This window comes from Manis javanica, chromosome 14, assembly GCF_040802235.1.
Source record: "Manis javanica isolate MJ-LG chromosome 14, MJ_LKY, whole genome shotgun sequence".
Lineage (NCBI taxonomy): Eukaryota > Metazoa > Chordata > Mammalia > Pholidota > Manidae > Manis > Manis javanica.
This window is the reverse complement of record NC_133169.1, coordinates 73825939-73852609: the sequence shown is the minus strand read 5'-3', so window position 1 is coordinate 73852609 and position 26671 is coordinate 73825939. Positions and strand designations below refer to the sequence as shown.

The window sequence follows — 26671 nt, the reverse complement described above, 5'->3', positions numbered from 1 at the left end:
TGTAGCACCCCAAAATCTCATGACTATAGACTATCTATGGTTAAAAGAACATATGGGATGTGAACAGATCCCAGAAATGGGCTGCTTTAATTTGTCTGATGGTTCAAGTACAGTTGGAAAATACCCATCATATCATAGATAAATTTTCACAAATGCCTAGGGTGCCTAAATGGTTTTCTTGGCTTCACTGGAGATGGCTGGTAGTTATAGATTTGCTTTGTTTATGTCACCGTATTCCTATTATGTTAATATGTGTGTGCAAATTAGTTAGTAGTTTAAAACCTATACATACTTAAGGTACTATACAAGAAGATATGTCAAAGAAATAATCAATCCTCCCAAGTTTCCTTCATATGCTACATCTATAGCTTTTCTTCTTCCTTCCTAATTACAAACCTTAAATAGAATTCGTGCCTCATATCGAATTTACCGAGTATCATAATTCCTCCAGGTGGTAAAGATACCTCGAGACAAGTGCTGGGCATAGAAGCCACAGGGCATAAATCTGCAAAGAAGTAAAAAGCTAACCTTTGCAAACAATATGGCTTCTCTCTCACTTACCAACTTTACATTTCCCTGTATGGCCCCGGAAGATGACTGGTTAGCCAGAGACGGGTAAGATTCCTCAAGGGAGGAACAACCTAAGACAGGCACAGTCGCAGGGGGGCCATCAGGTGAGAATTTGGGGATCAACAGAGGTGAGGCTCAGAACCTCACCCCCCCTGCTTTGAGAGAAATCTTCTGCATCCGTGGATGTCTTGATGCCCTTGTCTAGCCTGGATTAATACTTAGTCCATAGGCACACACCTGATCATCTGATCATCTACATTTGCCTTCTTACAGCACTAAACTATGTTTTCTACCTTTATCTTGCATCTACCTACCACTTCAGCATTTTAGTAAAAATAAAAATAATAATAATAATAGGAGAAATGTGGGATCAACATATAAATCAAGTACAAAAATCAAATGAATATTCATATTTGACCTGATGGTTTATAGGTCATATTGCATGATCAAAACCGAAAGTTTCTGTGATGAATGCCCTTGTACTGTTCACCATGTAAGAATTTATTCACTCTGTAAGAATTCGTTCACCATGTAAGAACTTGTTCGTTATGCTTCAGAAGATTGGAGACTGACGAGAATTAGGCTTGAGATGGATTAATGATTGTACATTGAGCATTGACCCCCCCTATACTGAATTTTATTGTTGTTAACAACCATTTGATCAATAAATATGAGAGATGCCCTCTCAAAAAAAAAAAAAGATTGGCTGAGGTTCGGATACATAAACTAAGGGGGAGAAAGAATCATGGGAAACTCACAGATTTTGTTTAGAGTAACTGATCATGGTGTCATCAATCGAAATAGGGAAGAGAGGGGTAATGAATATCTTTGGTGCCAAAATAGGGTGCCAAAGATTTTGTTTTGTCACGTTTCATGTCCCAACACTGAAATGATGAAGAGGTATCAAATACACAGATGGATGTGAGAATCTGGAAATATTATGGAGATAACAGGATAGAAATACAGATTTGAAATTAATGCTGATATTATTAATGTACTTCTTTTTTCTTTTTATTTTGGTATCATTAATATACAATTACATGAGCAACATTGTGGTTAGTAGATTCCCCCCATTATCAAGTCCCCACCACATACCCCATTACAGTCACTGTCCATCAGCGTAGTAAGATGCTATAGAGTCACTACTTGTCTTCTCTGTGCTATATTGCCTTCCCTGTGCCCCCCCACCTACATTATGTGTGCTAATTGTAATGCTCCTTTTTCCCCTTATCCCTCCCTTCCCACCCATCCTCCCAGTCCCTTTCCCTTTGGTAACTGTTAGTCCATTCTTGGGTTCTGTGAGTCTGCTGCTGTTTTGTTCCTTCAGTTTTTTCTTTGTTCATATACTCCACAGATGATTGAAATCATTTGATACTTATCTTTCTCCGCCTGGCTTATTTTATTAATGTGCTTTTGATTTAAAAGAAAAAAACAGAGATTCAACTGTACCCTACAAGTACCTGATTTCAGAAGGGGCAGCAGATAAAATGAACCATCACTCTGGTTGCCTTTACTACAGCTAGCTCCCTGAGGTCTTCTCAAACCCTGATGACTGTTCTGCAGCCTTCCAAGAGCTGAGCTCTGTAATATGAAGATGGCCATTGTTGCTTCTATATCTGTTTTCAGTTTATTACTCATGGGGCTTGAAATGGATATCATATGAACAGGAAAAATCTGCTATTTCTCCAAACAAATATAAATAATTGAAACAGCATATGTGTGACTTCACAGAACTAGAATTCTAAAATAAATATCTGTTGACTTTCACTGTATCAGCAACTTCAAAATCCCTGCAAAGATGAACATGATGGAGCCTTGCCACTGCCACACCCCTTGGAACCAGCTGAAACAGAGCAGCCTTACATGAATTCCTTGCTGAAGCAGATGGTACTATAGTAAAGCCCTGATGTTATTCGTGATATTCTAATTTGTATTTATATATCTCTTGACAATTTATGAAGCCCTTTTACCAATAATATTTCATTTTGTTCATCCCTACAGCCTTACAAGATAAATAAGATGTATTATTATCTCTCTTTGACAGATAAGGAGAAATGACACCCTGTGAGAATGAAGTGGCTTGTATAAATTAACATGGCTATTTTAAGTGACAAGGTCAAGCTTAAAGCCAGATCTTCTAACTGGGATTCTTTGTCTTTCTGTGATACCATGAAGCCTCTTTCATTCTTTTCCCACTATTGAGTGGATGTTTTTAACAGTTTCCCCAATTTAATAATATACAAAATTGAGATAAAGTGAAATGAGTGTCTGATATCCTGATATATATCAGAAAGAACTAAGATTAGAATTTGTATTTCCTGAGTTACTATTTCTTAACTAATCCATTAAAGATACACTGATGATTCAGCCAGAGATGTTTACCATTATAAATCATTGTTTCTACTACATAAACACCTTGAGCTAAAATCTATGAGCAAAATATGCCTGGCATAAATTCTCTTAAGAATGCTTATAATTCAATTTCTGACCGCTTGAACTACATTTTTTTCAAGTTTCCAAAGAGGTAATAATTATATAAGCAACATGCACGGTTTTAAAAGCCTTTTGCAGAAGGAAGTTTAAAAATCACAAAATTGCTGAAACAGATGTGGCTATTGCCAAAAAAAAAGAGACGAAGTTTAAAGAAAAAACTAAATATATAAATAATGTTACAATATCAGATGTTAGAACGTTTGAGAGGGCTTATTGTGGCAGTCACACACAGGAAATTTTACATTTTACATCTTGGAGACGTGTTATACACAGAGCCCCTATTCAGTGAAAATGCAGTTATACAGGCATGTGATGGATGACTTATTCTGTTTATTTTAGAAGAGGTGTGAGTGCAGTTGAAGGCTTGTCCAGAGAATCTTGAGTTGAAATTTTCTCCTCTGAGGATCATGTTTCTCTTCTAAAATATATATTTTTTTCTTCTGTAAAAAAAAGCATGCATTCTTGCATTCAAATAATAACTTTTGAATACAAGCTGCAGAATTAGAATTGAACAATTCATTTTGGCCTGAGGCACATAGTTATAGTCTCAATTGCTTGTTACTTACCTGGAAGTACTCCTATACTTCCTCTACAGTGGAAGTATGATGTAATAGTTTGGCCACTTCCTATACAGTGGCCCAAACTATTACATAAAACAGACCAACAGCTGAAGACCAAAAGGATTCATTCTCTTCTGTATATATACTTAGCCAAACCAGAATTATTCTAAGACAAAATCATCCATGATGTGAAAGATCAGTAGTGTATATAATGCAAAGTACTTTATAACCTCCAAAAAGGATTTAGGACATGCATTTTAGTAAGATATGAATATTTTACATCCTGACAGTTCCCAACCCCTGAAAAAGATTAATTTATATTATGAATACTGAAGATCTAACTAGACAAGGGCTAGGCTTTATATTCTGATTCCTAACTGTAATATTTTCAAACCACAAATCTTGATAAATAATCTGAACTACTCTGAAACCAATCCTGCTCTAGATAATTCATGTAGCTCTCTTCTAGCTTTTACCCCACTTCCCTGCCCACATCCCAAGTCCTCGTCCCACAGACCAAAGTTCTTGATCCACTGCTTGGGTCCAGCTTTAGAAACAGAGCTGTCTTCCCTTCAGTAGGAAAGCTCAGAATTATGCTTTCCTGTATTTTCTAAATTCTCTATTTTAAGCAATTAAAATCAGTTTTTTAAGAATCAATACAAATGTTTTTAAGAGATTTAAGCATCAGTGGATTACCATGCAAGTGATCAGTAATAGGTGATACCTGGTCTTCCCATTTGTTGCATCCTAGTTCTGTTTCCCGTAATGATCCCCACCCTCATACCTTCCTGGCTGGGAACTCTGTCTTGTTCCCTTTACTGTCACAGAGGGCTTGGGGCCCTCCACTGAGCCTGCCTCTTGCCACTCTCATCCTTGGAACTCTGACCCTGTTCACTGCTAGCTTGCTTCCCTTGTACTGCACGCCATACCACCATTCACCCTCAGGTCACCTCCTTCACATTTGGTTGAGCCTTCTTGATGGCGACCATTTTTTCTGGTTCACCACTATTATCTCTTGCTATATTCCTTAGGGACCAAGTTCTGTAAGTCTTGGGGAGGTTACAAACTGCTGGCCCAAAAGGTAAAAATGGCCCACTAACATAGGTGATTTAGAGTACTTGATATTTGAGATTTTAAAATACAAATGAATCTCTGTAGGCCAAAAATATGTTCTCCAGTTTGCTGCAGTCACCAGCACCCCCTATTGTTTATTCCTGCCACTTCATTAACTTGTGTATCTGGCTAGGACTTGAAGCCATTTGAGTTAGACCCCTAGGCAGAGAGCTCCCCCTCTATCCTAATAGAGTCCTCACCATCCTCAGCAGGGCAATATTCACCCAGTACCTGTTCAGCAGAGTACCTATTCCAAGTCTATTTCTCCTAGTCTTTCTGGCTCCATTGATGTCGGCAAGTCCATTGTGTGAAATGACTACACCATCTCAGATGCCAGAAAAACAGGAGTGATATTTGGGTGCTCCCCTAGAATTACTGACTTGTTTACCACATCCATCCAAATTACAGCGGCACTCTGATGAAATCTATGAAGAAATTCACCAGAAGAGGGAAGCAAAGAACAACCCAGATATGCATGAGGATGAAGATTTGATGACTCCTGATGTGAGAGTTGACTGCACTTTTTTATGAATCAAAAACAACTATCACAAAGATGAGTGTCATTGTCCAACCTCTCCCTGTGTAGTAGTAGGTCAGGAGGCTTTCCAGAAGTGCACAGGTCCTCTGCTAAGGATTCACTTAAGTGAAACTAAGGATTCATTCTTGCACTCCATGCAGCATATTAAGTATATGTGACATGTGGGAAAGCACTTTATATCAGTTTGGGGAAATTTTGGAGGAAGAAAGAGTCAGGGTAAGGGGAACAAAGATGTCAGAATGGCATAGGAAGCAAGCAAGCAAACATGAGTGGAAGTAGGGTGGAAGGAGGCAGGGAAGCAGAAAGGCAAATTAACAATTGAGCAAGTACCAAATACATACTCAGTCTTTTTATAGACATCATCTCATTTAATACTCACATCCTCCCTTAAGTTCAGAGAGCCAAGGATTTACTCCAGGTCACAGAGACATAAGTCAACAAAGTCAGAATGAAAGCCAGATCTGTGACTCAGAAGTCCATGCCCTTCTCAAGACACCACAACTCCTCAAGGCGATTTATCTTACCTGTGAGGCAAACATACACATGAGAGCTAACTCAATGGTGTTTCTTCAAGAGAGCTAACTCAATAGGTTTCATGCATGGGTTGAACACATAGCTAAATTTAACTTTCAAAACAATCCTGTGAGATAGCATTGTTTTTTCCTTTGTGGCAGATAAGGAAACTAAGGGTCAAAGAAGTATCATGCTGAAAGCCAAACATCTGCAGTATCATTCAGCGTAAGCCACCAGCAGAAAGGTCCCTCGTTCTCTGGTCATCTTGCAAAATGATGAGCAAAGTAGGGCTAGGGTGCAGCTGGATGCATAGTGGGTCTGCATTTCAAAGAGGGATCCCATTTGCTGTTGTTCTCCCTTCTATGGGGTGTGATGAGGGTGGACTTAGAAGCAAGGGACATAAAGCCTGGGCTTGGACACTAAATGGTCTGAGTTCAGGGGCCAGCTGTCTGTGCACACTAGCTGTTAGCTCCTGTGGGCAGCTGGTTTGGGGCACAGCTATTCCCACTGTGGAGAAAGGAAACCACTGGTGTCACAGGAAGTTGTTTCAAATATAGCTCATTCTGCCAGTGAGGGGCGAGGGGTCCCTTGCCCCAGCAAGTTCACCCACACAACCCAGAGAGAACTTATAGGATCATTTATAGGACAATCCAGTTTCCCTTTACTCACCAAAAATAATAGCAGAGCTAAGACTTGAATCCAGGTCTTTTGATTTCAGAACCCAGGGTAGGAGTTGAAAAACTAGCCCTTGTTTGAGGGAAGGCGATAGCCAAATTCAATGGCTGTGACAAACTCAGGGGTGTTTCACATGATTTATTAGGAATTTCAGGTGTTTAAATGGCATGTGATAGTCAAGTAGGTAAATGCAAGCATTTTGGTTCCAAGTGATAGATCCACTCATGATAACCCAGACACAACTAAGGAGCTGAGGAGGAAGACATCTCCAACTGGAAAAGAAAGGGTCCCTCTGAGATTTACAAAGAAACCTTTTCCATTAAACTGACTGGTTTAATTAAAGGACAGGTTCATAAGTAAATGTACTCTCTGTTCACCAAAAAGGTGCTTTATGAAGAAATTTTCTCTACAAACAAATGGAGAAGATCAAAGGGCATTCCTGCTTTAAGAGGTCTCAATCTTTCCCACTAATTTATAATATCATTTTTGTTTGTAAAATGAAGTGGTCTGTGGTAAGGAGTCCTATTGTAAATACTTTGGGAAATAACCATCCCTTGATTTTTTAAAATTTCCTAATTAGTTTTTCTGTAATTCATTTTTAAATACATACTTTTTTATACTGAGTTTACATTTTCTTGATTGTGTTTTTATTTCATCTCTGTAGATTTAGAGCAAAGACTTGTATTTTTCTTTATCCCCTAAAAAGTTGAGGAATGTTTTGTTTTATCATGTTGAAGGACCATTCTCATTAAACTGGTACTGATCTGAGAATGCTCCTGTTTTTATTCTCTTCTATGCTAAAACTGAAGCAGAGATAACAGACCCGAAATAAGAGGCTTTTTAAAAAATCAAACATTCTTTTTCACAAATAGCTCATTTGATGAAGTGAAATTACCTCCTTTTTGCCTGAGATCAGAATCAGGACTTCAGTGTTGTTTTATTCCTACATTTGATCCTTGGAGGCATGGATCTGTGGTTGAATGATGCATTGCTAATGTGATTCACAAAGGTCATTTAAAGCTAGAACATTCACCCTGTAGATAGATTTGCTTTTTCTTTCCCTTCCTCCTTCTCTGCTTCCTTCTCTTTTTAACTTTTCCCTTAGTTGTATAACTAAACTTACACAAGCCTCTAACTTAACTCATAAGTAATCCTAATATGAATACAAAAGTTCTATTTTATAATAAACATGGAAGAACTGAGTGTTAGAATACAAATGTCAACATGAAAAAGTAAGTTTTCCTACTGAATTTGTACTGTATTTTACTTTCAATATATAGCTTGCTATATGGTTTATGTAATGTTGTGCTTTGAACCTGTATAATTGTTCATGTTTTAAAGACCATTGCTGGATACTTGGGATCAGTGGTAGGCGGGTGGAGTGTGTCTTAGATTGGGTCTCCCCGGAAGCATATCCTGAGACAAGGATCTCAGTGCAGGTAGTATACTAGGCAGGTGAATCTCAGAAACACCAGTAAGAGGAATGGGGAAGAGAGACAAGGAAGGGAAAAAAGAAAGGCAATAAAGTTAACTATTATTAAGTATATTATAGCTGTGGGCAACTGAACCTCCTTCCCAGTGGATAACTCAGGCAGATAAGTAGAAATGCCTTTGAGTCATCCCACTGGTAAGAGCCAGGGCTTGCTCTGAGGGAGAAGGGAGATAGAAATATGGAATGAGGAAAGATAAGAAAGAGCCTGGAACATCTGATTGGAACTGTCAGTATTAAAATGAACTCATAATATTTAAAAAGCATATGTGTATGTGTGCATACATATACGTGTGTGTATGTACATAAACACACAGAGTGATAACACAGCTAGTGGGAGATGTAGGTTTTGTCTACATTTGGTGGACAGGACATTTTAAAGGAAAGAGATTATATATGAGGGAGCTAAGACAGCTAGTGCTATCCTGAAACAATGTGAGAAGTTCCCAAAGGGAAAATCCACAGGGAAACAATTTTCTCTCCCCTTTCAGACAATGTCCTTTCAGAGTTCTTCTCTGCTCTAAACTGGACATAGCTTCCGTTTCTGTTTAATAATGAGGTTGCCTGAGAAGTCACTTTTCCCTTAGTTTAAGAAAGCAAGATAGCATTTGTTATAAGAGAAGCTTTTCTTCATTTTTATAATATGAACATAAAGGACTAATTACACAAACTCAATATTTGATTGATAAGAAGTTTGGAGGAGGAGGAACAGCACTCAATAAAATACTTGGCCCTTTTTTTTAAAACACAGTGAGTTCATCTGATTGATTAAATGGCAGATAAGGTGACTGGTATGGGACTGTTCACCAAGCACGACTACACCTCTACACCCTGAGCAGCAGCACACTGACAAGCAAATGATCAAGTCCTAGGTCAAGATGCACCAAGATGCAACTACAGAAAATGAACCTGAAACTTGGGAATACTTCAGTTTTGGGTATGTTTTTAGTCCCTAAACAGGTGGTTGAGAGGGCTGAGAGTATGAATATATTTATATTCATATATATGTGCTCTCCTATCTCCTCTTAACTTCTTTAAAAGACATGAAATTAAAAAAGTAATAAACATAGCAATGTATTGTTGGATTTTTGACATTTATAGATGTTATAGATATGGTTTCTATAACAGTAATACCACAAAAGGAAAGAAATGGAAAGATCTATATAGGAGAAATGTTTCTATATCTCACTGAGATTGTTAGTATAAATATGAAGTTGATGCTGATAAATTAAGATGTATATGCTAAGCCCTGGCATGACCACTAAGGAAATAACAAAAACAGTAAGAAAAAGTCAATGAAATTAAAGTGCTACATTAGAAAATATTCACTTAAGGAAATGAAAGCAGTTAAGGAACAAAAAATCATGAGATATATAGAAAACAAAAAGTAAAATGGCAGATGTAAACCCAACTATATCAATAATGATATTAAATGTGAATGGATCAAACAATCTAACCAAAAGCAGAGATTGTCAAACTGGGTTAAAAAAAAACAAAAACAAAACAAGATCCAATTATATGGTGACTATAGGAGACTCACTTAGATTTAAATACACAGAGAAGCTTAAAAGCAAAAGGATAGAAAAAGCTGTATCATGAAGAGTACCAAGAGACCTCGAGTGCCTATACTAATATCAGACAGGATAGACTTTAAAGCAAACAAACAAAAATGCTATCAAGTGCACCTAGATCGTTACAACATTTTCACCTATGTTTAGACTGATTAAATGCATCCCAGTGCTCTGAAAAAAATCTAAAACAAATTCCTTTTGCCTGTGGAATCCTGGCCATTCTTCAAAGTTCACTTGAAGTCCAACCTCCTCTGTAAAGACTCTCAACCATTCCCAAAGCCCTCTTCCCTCTTCCAAACATCTCCAGTTAATACTGTCTATACCAGTTTTAGGCCAAAGACTATTTCCAAACCATAAATTAGATCTGAAAACAAACAAAATTAACTTCCTTTTTTTTAATGGTGCTCTGCCCAGATCTCCTCAGATTGCTCTTTACCATTTCTGTGCAACAACCCCCTGCCCACTTCCACAATGACTTCAACTGGCCAACACCTGTGATACCTTTGCCTTAATTTACACTACTTTCCCTTAAATGACTTCCCCTTTTTGTACAAGAACTGAAAAACTATTTCCTTTGGAGCATATGACAAGATCTGCAAAGCTTTATAAATACCTCACTGATTTATTCTGAGAGTAGTTCACTTCCTCAATTGATTGTAAGTATTTAAGGTGAACTTAATAATATTAATTTATGATTATGTATATACAGTTTGAGATTTTGCACCTTTGCTTTGAAAAACATGATCGAACAATGCAGTAGATGCTTTGGTGTATCACCCAGATCTTCCCTTCAGGAGAAGGGCACCCATGCCCCTGAGGACCAAGTATGATGGTACAAAGTATGAGTACTGAGCTACTGGTGGCTCACAGCTGAGTCCCTCATTAGGTATTGTCCTCAGCTGAAGAGATCTGCCTTGCCCAGGAATGAACAGCTTCAGTGACCTGTCCATGTGGGGAAACAAAGGCCCAGCCCCCAACCTCGATTTAGTGCAACTCAGAAGAACCATCCCAGACTGTTTCCCTCTCTGCAGGAGGCTTCCATTGCAACTACATCAAAGTTCACCTTTCCTCACTGGCCAGCCCTGCTCTCCTCACTCTTATCAGTGTTGTTCCCAAGAGTGTTTGTGACAGACCTCTTACACTCCAATCTTCATCTGAACCCATTTCCCACAGAACTGACCTAAACCCAGCAATGTGTCACTTCCTGGGGCTGTCATAACAAAGGACCACAGACCAAGTGCCCCAAACAACAGAAATGTAGTGTGCATCGTTCTGGAGTGAGAAGCTTGGGATGAAGGTGTCAGCGGGGTCCTGCTCCCTCCGAAAGCACTAGGGAAAGATACACTTCAGTCCTCTCTCCTGGCTGCCAGTGCTCCTTTGGGTGAGGCAGCATAACTCCAGTTTTCACAGGCCATTCTCTCTGTGTCTCTGTCTCCGTGTCCAAATTTCCTATTTTACAAGGACTTAGTTATAGTGAATCAGGGTCCACCCTAGAGACCTCGTCTTGACTTCATCATCTACAATGACAGTATTTCCATATAAGATTGCTTTTACAGATACTAGTGGTTGACTTCAACATCTTTTGCAGGACACACAGTCTAACCCACAGCAGCATATTGCAAGAGTTAACTAATGTAAAACATCCTCTTTATATCAAAGGGTCTTCTTAAGACATAAAACCTGGAAGCCTACATCTATGCCATCTCATCCTCACAGCCTGGAACTAACAGAGTCACAGTCTGCCTCCAGTATTTCTCTGACTTGGACTCTAACAAATTTTCAAAGTGTTCCCAGACTATACTTGCCATCTTTTACACTCTGTGAACTACTGCTCTTTCATACGTACAATAGTTCCCATCATTTTTCTGTACTACTGCTTCAGTTGACTGAGACCATGTATCTGCTCCCACTGAAGCTCCTGCCTCTCTTGCCCTCAGCGTGGTTAGTGGATAGTGACTAGGAGATACTGAATCCATCCTTTTTGCACCATTAAGCACTTACAACATAGGTCCCACATGTTGCTATTGAGTTGCATTGGTATATTTATTTATCATGCCAATTCCACACGATCTTAATGAATACAGCTTTATAATAAGTTTTGTTAAGTGATAAGACAAGTGCTTTCACTACGACCTACTTCTCTTTTTTCTCTTTCATTCTCAGGAATGTCTTGACTGATCTTGGACCTTTGCTTGTCTGTTAAAGATCAGCTTGTCAGCTTCAAGGAAAAGGTTATGTTGAGGTTATGATTCAAATACCATTTAACCTTTTGACTTTTCATATATTGAATTCTCCTCCTGCGTGGAAAGTTACCTTGATGCAATGGTAGCCTCCAATAATACTACCACGCAAGCTATCCTGGGCATCACTGAACAGTGGAAGGCTCAAAGCTAAATTAACATCCTCAAATCATATTGTTTATTAAATCAGTTTAAAACACAGAGAGAAACGGGGAAAAAAGGGGTAAGTTAACACACTGGGATAGGGTCCAAGCTGGGTGGAAGGGCCACAGTGCCTGGCTCTTCCCTGTCTCTACCACCTGAGCCTCCCCCACTGATGGTGTGCTTATGAGGACAAGCTGAGGTCTGAGCAGAGCAGCCCAGACAGAAGATGTGTTGGACCAACAAAAAGTAACTGTCCTGTTGCAGAGACTCAGGGACAAATACACTTGGTCACTTTTCAATGAGCTTTTCAATTAGCCTGTTGAACAGTCTTGGGTTTTATTTCCATTTACCGGGTAGAGGACACGAGGCATCAGAATTGGTATAAAAAATGGGTGCCTGAAGTCAGACCTCATGAATATTGAGTGCTTTCATATACTATGTATGCTTAGTATATCCTAAATATTAAGTGCTTTTAGCATTTAGTATATCATATTTAGGTATTTAGCACCTCATGAATATTTAGTATCTCTTGTTCTTTCATCCCTATTTAACACACATTTGTTGAACATACTAACTGCTTATCTAAACATACCTAAAGAGTTTCATTTATCCCATTTGTTTTCTTTTATAGCAGAATTGAATATTCTTGAACAATGCACATTACACTAACTATGCAAGACCATTGTATATTTAATTTGAATTAATTAATTAAATCTCCTTGAATATCTTTCAATAGTGTTTCTTCTCCCTCTCTCCTAAAAGGGCTTATACAACATTTTGATTTTATTATATTTTTATTTTAAAGGAGAAAGTTCTGGCTGGTTTGAGGATATCCTGGAGACAAAATTGTCATTTTCTTTTTTAAAAAATGGAGGTACCTACAATAAAATGCACAAATCATAGTGTACAGCTTCAAGAATTTTGACGTGTGTACACTCATGCAACCATCTTGTAAATGTAACCATGTATAAAGGACTTCTACAACATTTTTAAATTATTTATTCCCAAGCACTTTATACCTTTCGCGGATATTGTAAATGGCTCTTGCAAATCTTTAACAACACTTTTACTGACATTCTCACCCTTTTTTAAGTAGCGCTTTATAGTGGAAAGAGCATCATTTTTAGCATGAGATAAAACCAGGTACCCTGCTCCCCAGCTATGCGATCTTGAACTTCTCAACCTCTTGCAAGGTGACTTTGCGTATTTGTAAAATAAGGTAGTAATAAGCTAACCCACAGCATTCTGCGACAGTTGAGATATTTTGTGGGGGGGGCTGTTCTGAACTTTGTAGGATGTCCAGCAGTATTGCTGACCTTGTCCACTGATACCAACAGTGCGCTTCTACCCCCAGTTTAAAAAAAATTCTTGAGAAAATGTGTCTAATGTAAATAGCACTAGTAAGTTTTCAAATACTGGTAGTTACTATTATTAGGAATAACTGAGTTTTTTTAGTTTATGAGCCTAGAATCTCTGATTTTACTCAGGTTTGACAAAAGTAGTTCCAACATGTATTAGATGTCTGCTTGTAAACAGAAAAACTGCAGAATGAAGTCTGACATTTTATTGATGACTTGGAATCGTCATTATGCATGACTGTAATTTCAGTAAAGAGGACAGGAATATATACTTGATGCCCATAGTGTTCCAGGCAATGTACATCCACCATAGCATTTAACCCTCTTAATAGCTCTTAGAAGCAGGCACTGTTACTTCTGCCTTCTAAAGGAGGAAGCCGAATTGCAAAGAAGTTAACTGCTCTAATGTTAAGTCACTGCTAAGTGACCAGGCCTAATTCCAAAGCCCATGTCTTATTCGCCATCCCAGAGTCACAACATGAATACCTCAAAATGAATAATGCACGTGGGGCTATTTGCCCTTTCATTAAAGGCCCAGACCACTGTGTCTTTGGAGTTTGTGCGTCTTGTTTTGCTTTGCTGCAGACTTGTGTAGCAGACCCTATCAATTCCCTAGGCCATTCTTCCCTACGGCCCACACTCCAGATTTGGTCCTTGGAAGAGAACTCTGGCTTGTTCAGGTCTAGGATAGCCTTGTGATTTAAGGGAGACTAGACCCTTCCCAACCCCAATGATCTTGACTGGTATCACATTATATTCCATTCCCCTTGCCAATGACTGGTTTAGGCAAAGGCATGTGAAGAAATTTTGGCTAATGAGACATAACCGGAAGCCTACGAGGAGGCAGGGCGGTGTCCAGCAGAAGTTTCTCCTAGCTGATAATAATGCGCCCATGAAAGAAAATGACTCTTCTTCTTCAGGATGACATGTCAACTTATATCATCTTGTAGTCACAAGGGGACAAGCCCCAGAGCAAGAATCAACAGGCCAAAGATAACAAAGTGAAAAACAGAAAAGCCTGAGCTGTTATGATCACTGCAGTTAACATATTGCACATTCCCAGAAGGTACAGCCTGGGTTATGCACTTGGAACTTTTTGTTTTATTTGTTGTAATCTCCTGTATGCCATGTAATGTGCTGAACATCATGTAATATCTCACATGCCTTCTTTCTTACAGGTGAGAAACATCTGAAAAATTGTATCAAAGTTAAAAAGGTAACAAAATGATTGGGTGAGCCCTGCATGCTTTTCTTGTTTTTTGCTCTGTAAAGTTATTTAGGAAATAGTCCTGTCTCAAGACTGTTCTACACTTAAAATAAAATGTTAGAGCTGGCTGCTTCATTACTCTCAGAAAAGCAGCACGGAAGGAGATAAGATGCCAGGTGTTCATTACTGTGTCAATTTTGTAGAACACTGAGAAACCATTGCCTTGTCCTTAAAGGAGTGTTTTACTCAGGAAGCAGGTGGCAAAAATGTTCATCATCTGAATCTCTCCCCAGCAGGTCTGCCTTTGTGATATACCATGTGGGATCTACCCATGGGTAAAGGAGACAGATCAGTCCATTCTTACAATCTGTTTAGCTGTGTGTCTCTTATAAAATGGTAAATGTACTCAGTAAATAATGGTATGAGTGAATGAATGGATACTAACGTAAAATAAGTATAAATAAATGTTGACCAGTGTATTCATTCATTCTCCTTGTTGTTGAAAGCTTATTATATAGTCATGACAAAGTAAATAAATAGTTACAATAAGGAATTTTAGGTTTTATAGTAGAGCTATACAGGGTACTGTGGGGAAACAGAAGAGAGTCTTCATTTAAGCTATGAATTTCAAGCAGAGGGAACAGCATGTTCAAAGGGTCAGAGAATTGTACACTGTCTTTTACGGCTGAATTGAAGAGCTAATGCTGGCTATTCACACCAACCCTCTCCTTCCAACATTATTCCCAGAACCACTATCCTAGTGACATCAAGCTTTGATGTCAACACTATCTTTTCAAGCTTGCTCTGGAGAAAGTAAAGGTTCCTGTGGCCAAGATTCTCCCCTGGCCCTGGTCAGCTTGCTCACTACACATGTGCGGGTAATACATTGTTATTGACTCTATGTAAAAATCTCTGCTCAGTGCTCTGGGCTGCAGGGCTGCAGGGCTGTAAGAGAGCACAGACTGGAGTGGCAGCAGGGCTGAGGACAGAGACTGAGATGGCTGTGGGAATAGAGAGGCCCAGAGGCAGAGACTGGCATGCAGCATGCAGACTTGCTCTGAGTGGATGGGATTCTGGTGATTGACCTGCCACCGAGGGAATAAAGTTGGGTGTAATAAACCCTTTCACCCCAAGAACGTTCCACTGTCATTATTTTTCAGTCTCATTGAATTCATAGTGAACTTGTCCAGGGCTGAAACCCACTGGCAAGACACCTGCATTAGGCAAGTTAGCTCTGGGAGCAAAATTAGAATGGTCAAGGGGTAGAAAGAGGGCAGGTGGACAATAATGAGCCATAAGTGAGCAGCAATCTCAACTCATTCATGGGGTAAAGAAAACATATAAGCATAAAAGAGTAATGAATACATGAACCAGCTGGTAACTGGAGGAGAAGCAAATAGACCCTGAAACAGATTTAAAGAAAGTATTAGAGGCATATTAAGAGGCAGTCCAAAATAGTTCTAGACTTGAATTTCTGTGGTATCCCTATTTTCCTTATGGATAATTACCATCTTAAGAAGTGTGGCCTGAATAAGTTTCTGTTCCTTACAGCTCAGAGCCTAATGAAAACCAACCTATTGATCATGTGTCTGTGTTTCTGTCAAGTATGATTTTTCCTTTATTTTCCTACAAATATGTTGTTTTCATTTCTGCCTATTTTTCATCTTTTATGTTACATACCTTAGATGAAGTTCCTTTTCCTCTCTCCAACTAGTCCTTCAGCTGACATTTGAGCCTACGCAGTGCCAGACATGTTGCCAGGTGCTGGGGCTGCAGAGATGTCTCACACAAGGTCCTTGCCTTGGAAACTGGAAACAACCTAAATGTCCAAAGAGACATGGTAAAAGTAATTGTGATATGCTCGACAAAGCAGACCACTTTACAAGCCTTAAATTATCTTATGAACACTTAGTGACATAGGGAAATTCACACAATCTAATGGCAAATAACAAAAGCAGTCAGGGTAATAGTAGAGAGCAAAGGTTTTGTAGTTAGATCAGCCTGCATTCTAGAGTTGGCTCACTTTCTATATGTATGACCTTGAACAAGTTATAAAACTTTTTGAGCCTCAGTTTCCTTATCTATAAAATAGAGACAACAATAGTGTCTACTTTCAAAAGGTCCTGATGATGATTAAATGAGGTAATGTTTGTAAAGTACTTAGTGTGGTGCTGGCTTATAGTAAGTGGTCGGTAAATGCTACCCATTAATAGTATATCATAGTATTCTAACCAAAGAATGCATTAAAGTTATGTACAGAAACTGGAAGAAAAAATTATAAAATGTAAATAGTGGTATATCTGAGTGATATGACTATATATATACATACACACAGACACATATGTAGGATTTTTATTCATTTTCTTCTTTGTACTTTTATATGTTTTCTCTATTATAATGGCAATGTTTTACCTTATAATAAGAAAAAAAAGTTATTTGAAACAATTATTAAAGTTCTTTAAAATGGGTTAAATATTTTCCAATTTGATTTTTTTAAATAAGTTAAATATCAAAAAATTTTAATTGGTAAAGTTAGAGTCTATTGTAGTTTAAATTGGAATTATTCTAAACAGTAAAGTTAGAATTAGATTCTATTGTAGTTTTATTTGATATTATTCTAAACAACATGCTAAAGTACTTTAATTCTATTTCACAATTTAACAATGACTAGAATATTATTCAGGACACTGAACTTCCCTTAGAAAATAAAGCATATCAAACATGTGCTTAGATAGAAAGCCCTACTTTAGCTTTAGCTTTAAATTTGCCAATATTATCGTGTGTGTGTGTGTGTGTGTGTGTGTGTGTCACCATCGCAGCAGAATCTGCTTACTTAAAAAATAAAATCAATGTTGTGAACACTGGGTGTGCAGACTGAGGAGAAAAGCATTGCTAGTCTTTTGGGCAGATGATAGAACTACACCAATGCCTGTATAGAGGAATTACAGACTACCTATTCAAAATTGAAGTATGGCTCAAAGTTAAAGAGACACAGTCTCAAAAAATGTGGCGTACCTAAAATATTCATGAATCTGGAGACATTACACTTCCTGATTTCAAACTATATTACAAAGCCAAAACAGTATATGGTATTGACATAAAAACAGATACATAGATTAATGAAACAAAAAAGAATCCCCAAAATAAACCCATGCATATATGGTCAATTAATTTATGAAAAAGGAGTCAGGAATATACAACTGAGAAATGATAGTCTCTTCAGTAAATGGTCTTGGGAAAACTGGACAATCACATGCAAAAGAATGAAACTAGAACCTTGTCTTACAGCATACAAAAACATCAAATTAAAGTGGATTAAAGACTTGGATGTAAAGCCTGAAACCATAAAGCTACTAGAAGAAAACATAGGCAGCAAGTTCTTTGACATTGATCTTGGCAATGCTTTTTTTGGAGTTGACACTAAAAGCAAGGCAACAGAATTAAAATAAACAAGCAGGACTACATTAAGCTAAAAAATTTCTGCACAGGAAGGAAACCATCAACAAAATGAAAGGTAACCTGGTGAATGACAGAAAACATTTGCAAATCAGATATTAGATAAGGGGTTAATATCCAAAATACATGAAGAACTCATACAACTCAATAGCAGAAATCAAATAATCTAATTTAAAAATAGGCAGAGGAACTGAACAGACATTTCTCCAAAGAGGACATCAAAATGGCCAACAGACACATGAAAGGATCTCGACATCACTAACCATTAGGAAAACACAAATCAAAACTACAGTGAGTTATCACCTCACAAAAGTCAGAATAATTAGTACCAAAAAGACAAAACTAAGAAGTGTTGGTGAGGATGTAGAGAAAAAGGAACCCTCCTTACACTGTTGGTGGGACTGTAAATTGGTGTAGCCAGTATGGAAAACAGTAGGGAGGATCCTCAAAAAATAAAAGTAAAAATACCATATGATACAGCAATTCCACTTCCTGGTGTCTATACAAAGGAAATGAAAACAGGGTATGAGAGAGATATTTTCACTTCCATGTTTACTGCAACATTATTCACAATAGTCAAGATATGGAAACAATCTAAGTGTCCATTGGCAGATAAATGGATAAAGAAGATATGATATATATATATACATACACACGTATATACACAATGGAATATTTTTCAGCCACCTTAAAGAAAGAAATCCTGCCATTTGCAACAACATGGGTAGAACTTGAGGGCATTATGCTAAGTGAAACAAGCTGGACAGAAAAAACAAATGTCGCATAGTATCGGGGAAAAAAAAGTCATACTTATAGAAACATAGACTAGAAAAGTAGTTTCCAAGGGCTGGGTGGTGGGGAAAATAGGGAAAGTTTAGTAAAAGGGTACAAACTTCCAGCTATAAGATGAGTAAGGTCTAAGGATCTAATGTAAAACATGATGACTATAATTGATAATGCTGGATTGCATAACTGAAATTGGTAAGAGAGTTGACCTTAAATGTTCTAGGAAAAAAAAGATAAATATGCGAGGTGATGGAGGTCTTAACTAAATGGGATGATCCTTTTACAGTGTATATGTATATCAAATCACTATGACGTATACTTCAGATAAAAGAAACTAAATATGAATTTTATAATTCATTGACTTTTCCTATTACTATGATATGCTATAGAAGACTGCCTTAAAAATTTAAACTTCTTTTAATGACTACTACATGCTATTTTTAATAGGGCAAAGTTACAGGAAATTAATGTTAAAAAATGAAACAAAATGGGGGTGGTTTGCAATGGCTTTAATTTCACTCTTTACTTTCACATGAACAGAAACACCTATAGTGTTTCAATACTGTGCATATGTTGATGGTTCCCAAATTTACATCCCCCAAAAAACTTTTCTCTTCATCCTGCACCTTCTCTTGCCTGTTCTTCAGATTTCGACCTAAATTTCAATTCCTAGAGATCCTTTTCCTGACACCCAAGACTAGGTCAGTTTTCTCTGAGAGAAGAGCTTTCAACCCTATGGCCTTGACCCACAGGAAGAAATATATTTCATATCATGATCTAGTACACATACAGGCAAATATTTCTTCTTGAATAAATAACGATCTCTATGTGCCAGTCATTGTTACAAAGCATTGAGGATACAAGGTGAACAAAACAGAAACTCACATTCTGCTTCCGCTGCCCTTAAATCTATTCCCAGTCCTGCTGCCAGAGTGACACTCGTATAAAACATTAATTCAGATAATGTTACTCTGCTGAACAACATCGTTCAATGGTTTCCTGTGTCTATCAGAGTTAAAACCAAAGGCCCTACTACAAACTACAAGGCCTTGAATGATCCAGAACCCCCACTGGCCCTCTTTCCTCATGACCTGCTATGCCTCCCTCCAGTCACAATGGCCTTGCTTTTCTTCAAATTCAAACAGGCCAGGCACACCCAGGGCCTTTGCACTGGCTACTCCTCCTGCCTGGAATGTCCCTCAGCTCTTTGAGGTCTATTCTCAAAAGGCACCTTCCCACAGAAGTCATCCTTGGCTTCTGTTTCTAAAATTTAAACCCTTGCCCCTTGACATTTTTCTATCCTCCTCCATGCCTTTTGTTTTTCAGTTTTGTCACCTTCTAGTACATTCTGTATTTTACCAATTTATCTTGTATACTACCTATCTTTCTCCTAGAAAGCACACTCCACAAAGACCTGGATTTTTTTTTGGTGTATTTATTCACTGATAACATGAACTGAAACAAAAGTTTCACAAAACAATACTTATCCTTACTATGTGTGGTTTACTCTGATATTTTCTGTTACTTCTTTTGTTAAAATTACTGGTCTTAAGCCACTAGATTAATTTCATGACCTACTCATGAATTATAATCCACAGTTCATATCACACTGCCTCAGTGTATGCTCTTAATGTATTTTGTTTGTTTCACAGCAAGTCATTTCTCTCTCTTTCCGTCTGCTTATTTCCTGCTGTACTGTGGGTCCCATGAGGGCTCAGGGCTATCTTACTCACAGCTGTATTTCCAGCACCTAGCATAGCACTGCGTCAACTCCAAGTCGTGTGCTAGCAGAAGTTGAAAGGGAGCAGAAACTGCAAGCAGAAGTTAGCCACCAAGCAGATAATAAGAAAAAATACAGAGGGAAGTAGAAACTATGACCCATGAGAGACAGACTGAGCTATAATTCCAGTTGTAAGTCCGTAAGTATCTTCCCAGCACACTGCTTTATCCTCTTTCTTCACTAGGGTGAGTTTCGTGTTTTTTGAAAATACTGCTACATAAATAAATAGCAGAAGAATGGAACATCTTGATCAATCAGAGCAAACAATTCAAATACTTAGTATATTTAAGTGTTATTAGTTTCTAAATTTCAGATAGGCATTGATGGATAAATGGAAGACTTACTTTAAAGCCTGGAGGTGGGGAAGGCAGGAGAGGACTTTTACTTCAGTCAGCTCCCCTTTTACCACCTAGCCGACTTCCTTCTTTGCTCTGCTATAGGACTCTGCCACACAGGAAGGGCTCCTGCCTGACCCCTGCCCAGCAAGAGGACTTCCTAGACTGTGTCAGGAAGATGTTTTCAAAGGTAAATGGGATTTCCAGGAGTCATCTCTCTCTGGGTGTCCTCTTTTCTAGGAGATAGGAGTGAAATAGAGTTGATCCCTGGCCCAATAGGTGTCTAGGTTAGTAATTCAGGCCTGCTCAAGTTTAGGTTCTCTGTCTTGTTCTTTTGTTTTCTGGCATATTTCATTGCTTAGACCTCATTTTATGTAAGAGTTATGGAATTTGAGATTCAATTTTGACCATTTAGATTCTCCAGCCCAACTCTAGACTCTTCAGGAGATAGGAGACAAAATCTCAGAAAGGAGTTAAGTGTTCCTATGGCTGTGTTGTTGGTTTTGTATACACACACACACAAACATGTATGCACACGTTTTTTTTTAAGAGCCATATAAATCCATGTAAGAATTTTCTTGGCAGTGACAAATTTAACCATGAAGCTAACAAACCTTAAGCTTCAGTGCTTCTAATTTGCATGGATCCCTTCTAAGAAATGACACTAATTTTGTCTATTCTTTTTAAGAGGGCCTCAAAAATGTGTAATGTCCATACCCCATAAAATCTGGATCTGCCCAGGCCTTCAGGAATGTTATTGGTAGTGTGGGCTGATTCAGAGTACAGTTGTGCATTTCAGGAACCCCGGACTGCCCAGCAGCCCTTATGCTCAAAAGCCCCGACAGCTGTGTTGAGGAGTTGCTGTTGCAACATTAAAAGAAAAGGAAGAAGAAGATGGAGCTGCTTTCGGTTTCTTCTTAGCCACTGAAATGGGTAAATCAGGGCTCACAGGAAAATACAAACAGAAAGACATGACTTAGTAAATAAGTACAAAAGGAAGTGCCAATAACTAAAGTAAATTCTGAATAAAAAATACACTTTGATTTGTAATTCATACAGTTCTACTTAATCTTGGTTGGAAATGTTAGAGATAAACTGAAGATCTGGATAGTGATAAAACTGGATGTTCACACAGTTTTCAACAACATTGTTATGAAAGATAAGACAAGAAACATCTTAAAAAATAAAGGTGAATCTGGAGAGAGCAGGAAAATATCTTTAATATCTCCTGCCTTTTTAACCACGAGGTAAAGGAATTATCACCAAAGGATTTGGGACTTGACAGGAGAGTTTCTGGGAGAGGGCCCCCTTCTAACATACCCTCAGGGATCAAATAGGATCGAATCAAATCCATTATTTTTAAAAATTGTTTCATAGGATGGAAAATTGATTAGGATGAATTTTTGACTCAGAATTAGAACCAAAAGGATTCTAGGCAATCTTAATCTTTATTATACAAAAAACATTTTTTTATTTTAATCCTTTGCCTACAGTCACATAGCTAGTCACAAAACTGAGACTAAGCCCTAGAACTGGTAATTCTTGGCCCAGTGCATTTTGTGGGACATCTTATTGCTTCTCCATTTCAGGAAATCAAAATCCATGCATTAATTTTACTTGCCTGAAGTTTTTTATTTCCCAAATTAGAAATCAGTCTCCCTTGCCTGAGGAAAAGCAATCTTCTACTTCTTATTTAGGAGCATTAAATTTGGCTGGTTGATATTTTCTTTCGATGACTGATTTAATTATAATGAAAGTGTTAAAAGAAATACAAATTATTACTACAGATTAAAATTATCCCAAATTCCATGAGAGAGAAAAATATTTTAAAACCTTCAGCATTTATATAACATATTTTGTTTTATAAATGTTTATAATTATTACATGACATATATCTCATCTGGTCAGTCAAATGCAGGCTATCATATAGGTCTTCCAATCATTTTAAAATTTAACCTACTTTTTTATTTATCATTTTTCATACATTTATTTATTTTTAAGACATGAATGAACTGCTTTCTTTTAGAATTTAGGGAGAGTATAGTTTAGAGTTCCCCAAACTTTAATCATTCACATTCATGATTTCTTCTATATTCACATACCATGCGTTTTAGTATTCAGATAATATTTTTATTTATGTTGACTCAATTTTATATTCAATACCTAGCTTTCTCTCAGAATAAAATGATATATGATATCCATGATATCATAAGCTTGATGTGCTAATTACATTGTTACATATTCAACTATTAAAAAAATTAATCTGTTTACTACCTAAAATTAATTCACTGTGGGAAACATGTGTAATTCATGGAAACAGCACTCAATTTGGGACAATAAAACGGGGCTTCAAAATCCAGCTCTGACATTTTGCTTTGTGAAAATTTCTTTGCCACTCTGTGCCTCTCAGTCTCCTAATTTGTAAAATGAAGCAAGATACCCATTCTGTTTCTCTTCTTGGGTTATTGTGAAGTTCCAGTTGCATAATGGCTTTAATTCTTTGTAACTGTAAAATATGTGGAAGAAGAGAAGAGCATTACATAGGACATTTACATAAGACAATATATAATAAAATTAATTATACATATATACTATCTTTAAACATAGCTACTTTTTAATCTGCAAGAATACATCTTTCCTTATGAAAGCAAACATTGGGGTATAACACAGGTTGATATTTATTCCATTAACAAGAAATTTAGGGGAAAAAAAAGAAATTCCTTGGCCTTTTCACAATCAGAACCATCCAGTTCCTTAGTTTGCTTCTAGCCACTGCCTGCCATCTGCGGGGAGCCGCCCCTAAGGCCCAGCAGAGCAATGTGAGACTCCAGCTGTGCAAGTAAACGGACTTGAATAATCATTGCAGAGCCATGATAAGCCTTAGTTTTCACCAGCCAGTAAAACTAAAACAGTGAATTCCTACATTGTTTTGTTACCAGCAGACAGCAGCAGAACTGCCCTCAGGCTTTATCCAGGGTACCCAGGGACCCAGAGCCTGTAGAACTCATCCACATTGGAACATCAAAGGGACCTTCCAGTCCCCACTCAGCCTTCTGAAGTCACAGTGGGATTTCTTGAGAAAATAAAATATATCTAGGACATAATGAGACACAAGACTCCAAATTTATCCCTGGCTCTCTCTACTAGCCTGAATAGTAAGGTTTAAACAAATGTGTCAGGCACTATCTTATCTTAACACATTTAATATCAACCTTGCCATTTGTGAGAACCCCAGTGTGATACAGTTCTGAATTATGAATGTACCTTATATCCTAACAAATGTTCAGAGATTTACCCAAATTCTTAAAAACAAATTATTCAGCTTCCTCAGGTAAAATTCTAATTATGTGTCATGGTCAGACATTTTGAGTGTTTTATAATGACATTGACTTGTTGATCTGAAAAAAATAGTAGAACACAATATACAGTATTAAAATTATGCTTAGTATGGTTAAACCTTTATTTGATTCAGAAAAATCTCGAGATTCTTGTCCTATCTTAATCATCATTATAAATTCTATTATAATTGCAACATATTACAGCTATAGAAATTGTAGAAAATGAAATTGAATTCATACTAATCTCATGATTATCTCTTTAATAGTAAATACAGAAAAAATAGTTATTTGGGTTTTCCAACAGTTTGGTTTGGAAGATAGCTGAGTTTATTATAATTGTCAACCCTCCTAATAAACAAGAAATTGAAATATGATTTTTTAAAGTTGTCACCTATGCCCAGATGAGTCTGGGGCATCTTGTAAGTGCCAGAAAATAAGTAAATGCTAAAACAAATAAACAAAAAAGTATAGTATATCAAAGTAAAATAGCCAACTGAAAGAACTAGTGGCCAAAACTGGAATACTTGGAGCCACAAAATAAAGTAGTATGGGATTAGAAACCAACATATAAAGTAAAAGTTCATGAGTCCAGAGTTACATAAACAAATGATTGAATAAATAAATAAATGCGGGAGAGGAGTACAAAAGAATTAACAAATAATTTATGTTGATAACACTACGCTTAAGGACAGAGAGCATAATTTCCAACTTATGGAAGTTATGAGAATTTCCTAAATGAGGTCTGTGTTCTGCCAAACCTGCGTCCGCTCACCTGAAATGCCTCAAAGCCAGTGACATCAGGATGTAGTGAAAGAAAAAGTACGTTTTTGCAGGGCACCATGCAGGGAGAATGAGTGGCTAATGCCCAAGGTCCCGAATTCATCGTTGGCTTACAAGCAAGGGTTTTTAAAGGCAAAATTATGGGAAAGGGTTGTAGCGTGTATGATCAGCTTGTGCCCATTCTTCTGATTTGTCAGTGGTGATGGGATTGTTTCAGGAATCTTAGTCATCAGTCACCTGGCTCCACCCAGTCTAAGATGTACATGCTTAGTGTAAGGAGGAGGCCCATTTGGTGAGGCCTATAAAACATCTCAAAGATACATGAGTCAAAGTTAATCTTTAGCCTTGAAGGGGAACTAAGAGTCCTGTGTCTGTTTAGTTTGCTTTACCTTGTTTTGCAAACTCCCATTTCCTTCGTCATTAACTACCCAGTCTAATTCCTACACTCTGGGTTATAACTGAAGGACTCGGTCTCTCTTTGTTAATAAGAAGTCTGAGGGGCTTCATTAAAAGGGCGCTGCCTGTGTGGTTACATGTGCATGGTGACTTCTTTGCAAAGAGTACAGCATGGGGAAGGGGGAAAAGAATGACTTACAGTACAGAAACCTAAGAAGCATTACAACAGCCAGGTGGTCAAGGTCAGCATCAAGAGTGATAAATCAAGTAAATATATGTAGCCTTAATATGATCTGATGAAAATGGTACTTGGCCTCTGTGATCTTCTCCCGAAAACTCACAGCATCATGAGAAAAACAATCAGACAAATCCTAACAGAGGAACATCTTACAACCCGCTTGACCAGTACTCCTCAAAACTGTCAAAGTCAACAAAAATAAGGAAACATCTGAGTGTCACAACTAAGAGGAGCCTAAGGACGTAATGACTAAATGGGGGTATTAATGGGATCCTGGGACAGAAATAGGATATTAAGTAAAACTAAGAGGTCTGAATAAACCATGGACTTTAGTTAATAATAATGTATCAAAATTGGTTCATTAATTGTAGCAAATGCACCATAATAATGTCAGATGTTAATAATAAGGGAAACTAGGTGTGGGGTATAAGGGAACTCTGAACTATCTTCTTGATTTTTCTGTAAATCTAAAACTGTACTAAAAACTGAAGTCTATTATAAAAAAAGAGTTGTCAGTTACTCTAATAAAAATCATTTACATATTATATTATACTTTTTGTTCAATGGAAATAGTTTTAGGAGATTGATCTTAAAAAAAATTTTTTTTTCCTTGATCTTAAAAAAAATTATGCTGCAGACCAGGTTTAATTCTACTTAACCAAAGTGGAATAAGCAACTGATTTAATTAATTTAATTTATGGTAGGCTCTGGATATTGTGTGGATTTTTAAACTTAATTAGGAAAAAATTTTTAATTAAATCCAGTACTGAATGTTTGTTTCTTTCAATTTATTTCATTTAACCAAAGGACCAGAAGCAGGCAGAAGCTATAAAACTCTTGAATGAGAGATTTCACTGGAAGGTTTTTTTCCCCCACATATATAGATTGTTCTAGCATTGCTCTATAATGAAACTAAAACATCTGTTTGAAGTTGTATACAATTGTATTTTAAATAAGACTCTCTAACCTTGTAATTTTCTAGCACCTTTTATGTGTTCATTCAAGTATTTCACAAGCACCTATGGTGCATTTATAGTGACATTCCCTAAATGAAAGAAGCAGATGAATCAAACCACTTATACCAGATTCCC

At 37.4% G+C, this 26671-nt stretch overlaps 1 long non-coding RNA gene across 1 annotated transcript in view; it reads right to left on the bottom strand.

The window, feature by feature from the left end:
- Nucleotides 1-3064: 3064 nt before the first annotated feature.
- LOC140846125 (uncharacterized) overlaps nt 3065-26671 on the bottom strand; it is a 58536-nt gene continuing 34929 nt past the window's right edge. Inside the window, exons 2-3 of the long non-coding RNA XR_012125024.1 lie at nt 16152-16290; nt 3065-3503 (exon numbers count right to left, since the gene is read on the bottom strand). This is a non-coding gene — a long non-coding RNA (uncharacterized lncRNA). The remainder of the gene's footprint in view (nt 3504-16151; nt 16291-26671) is intronic.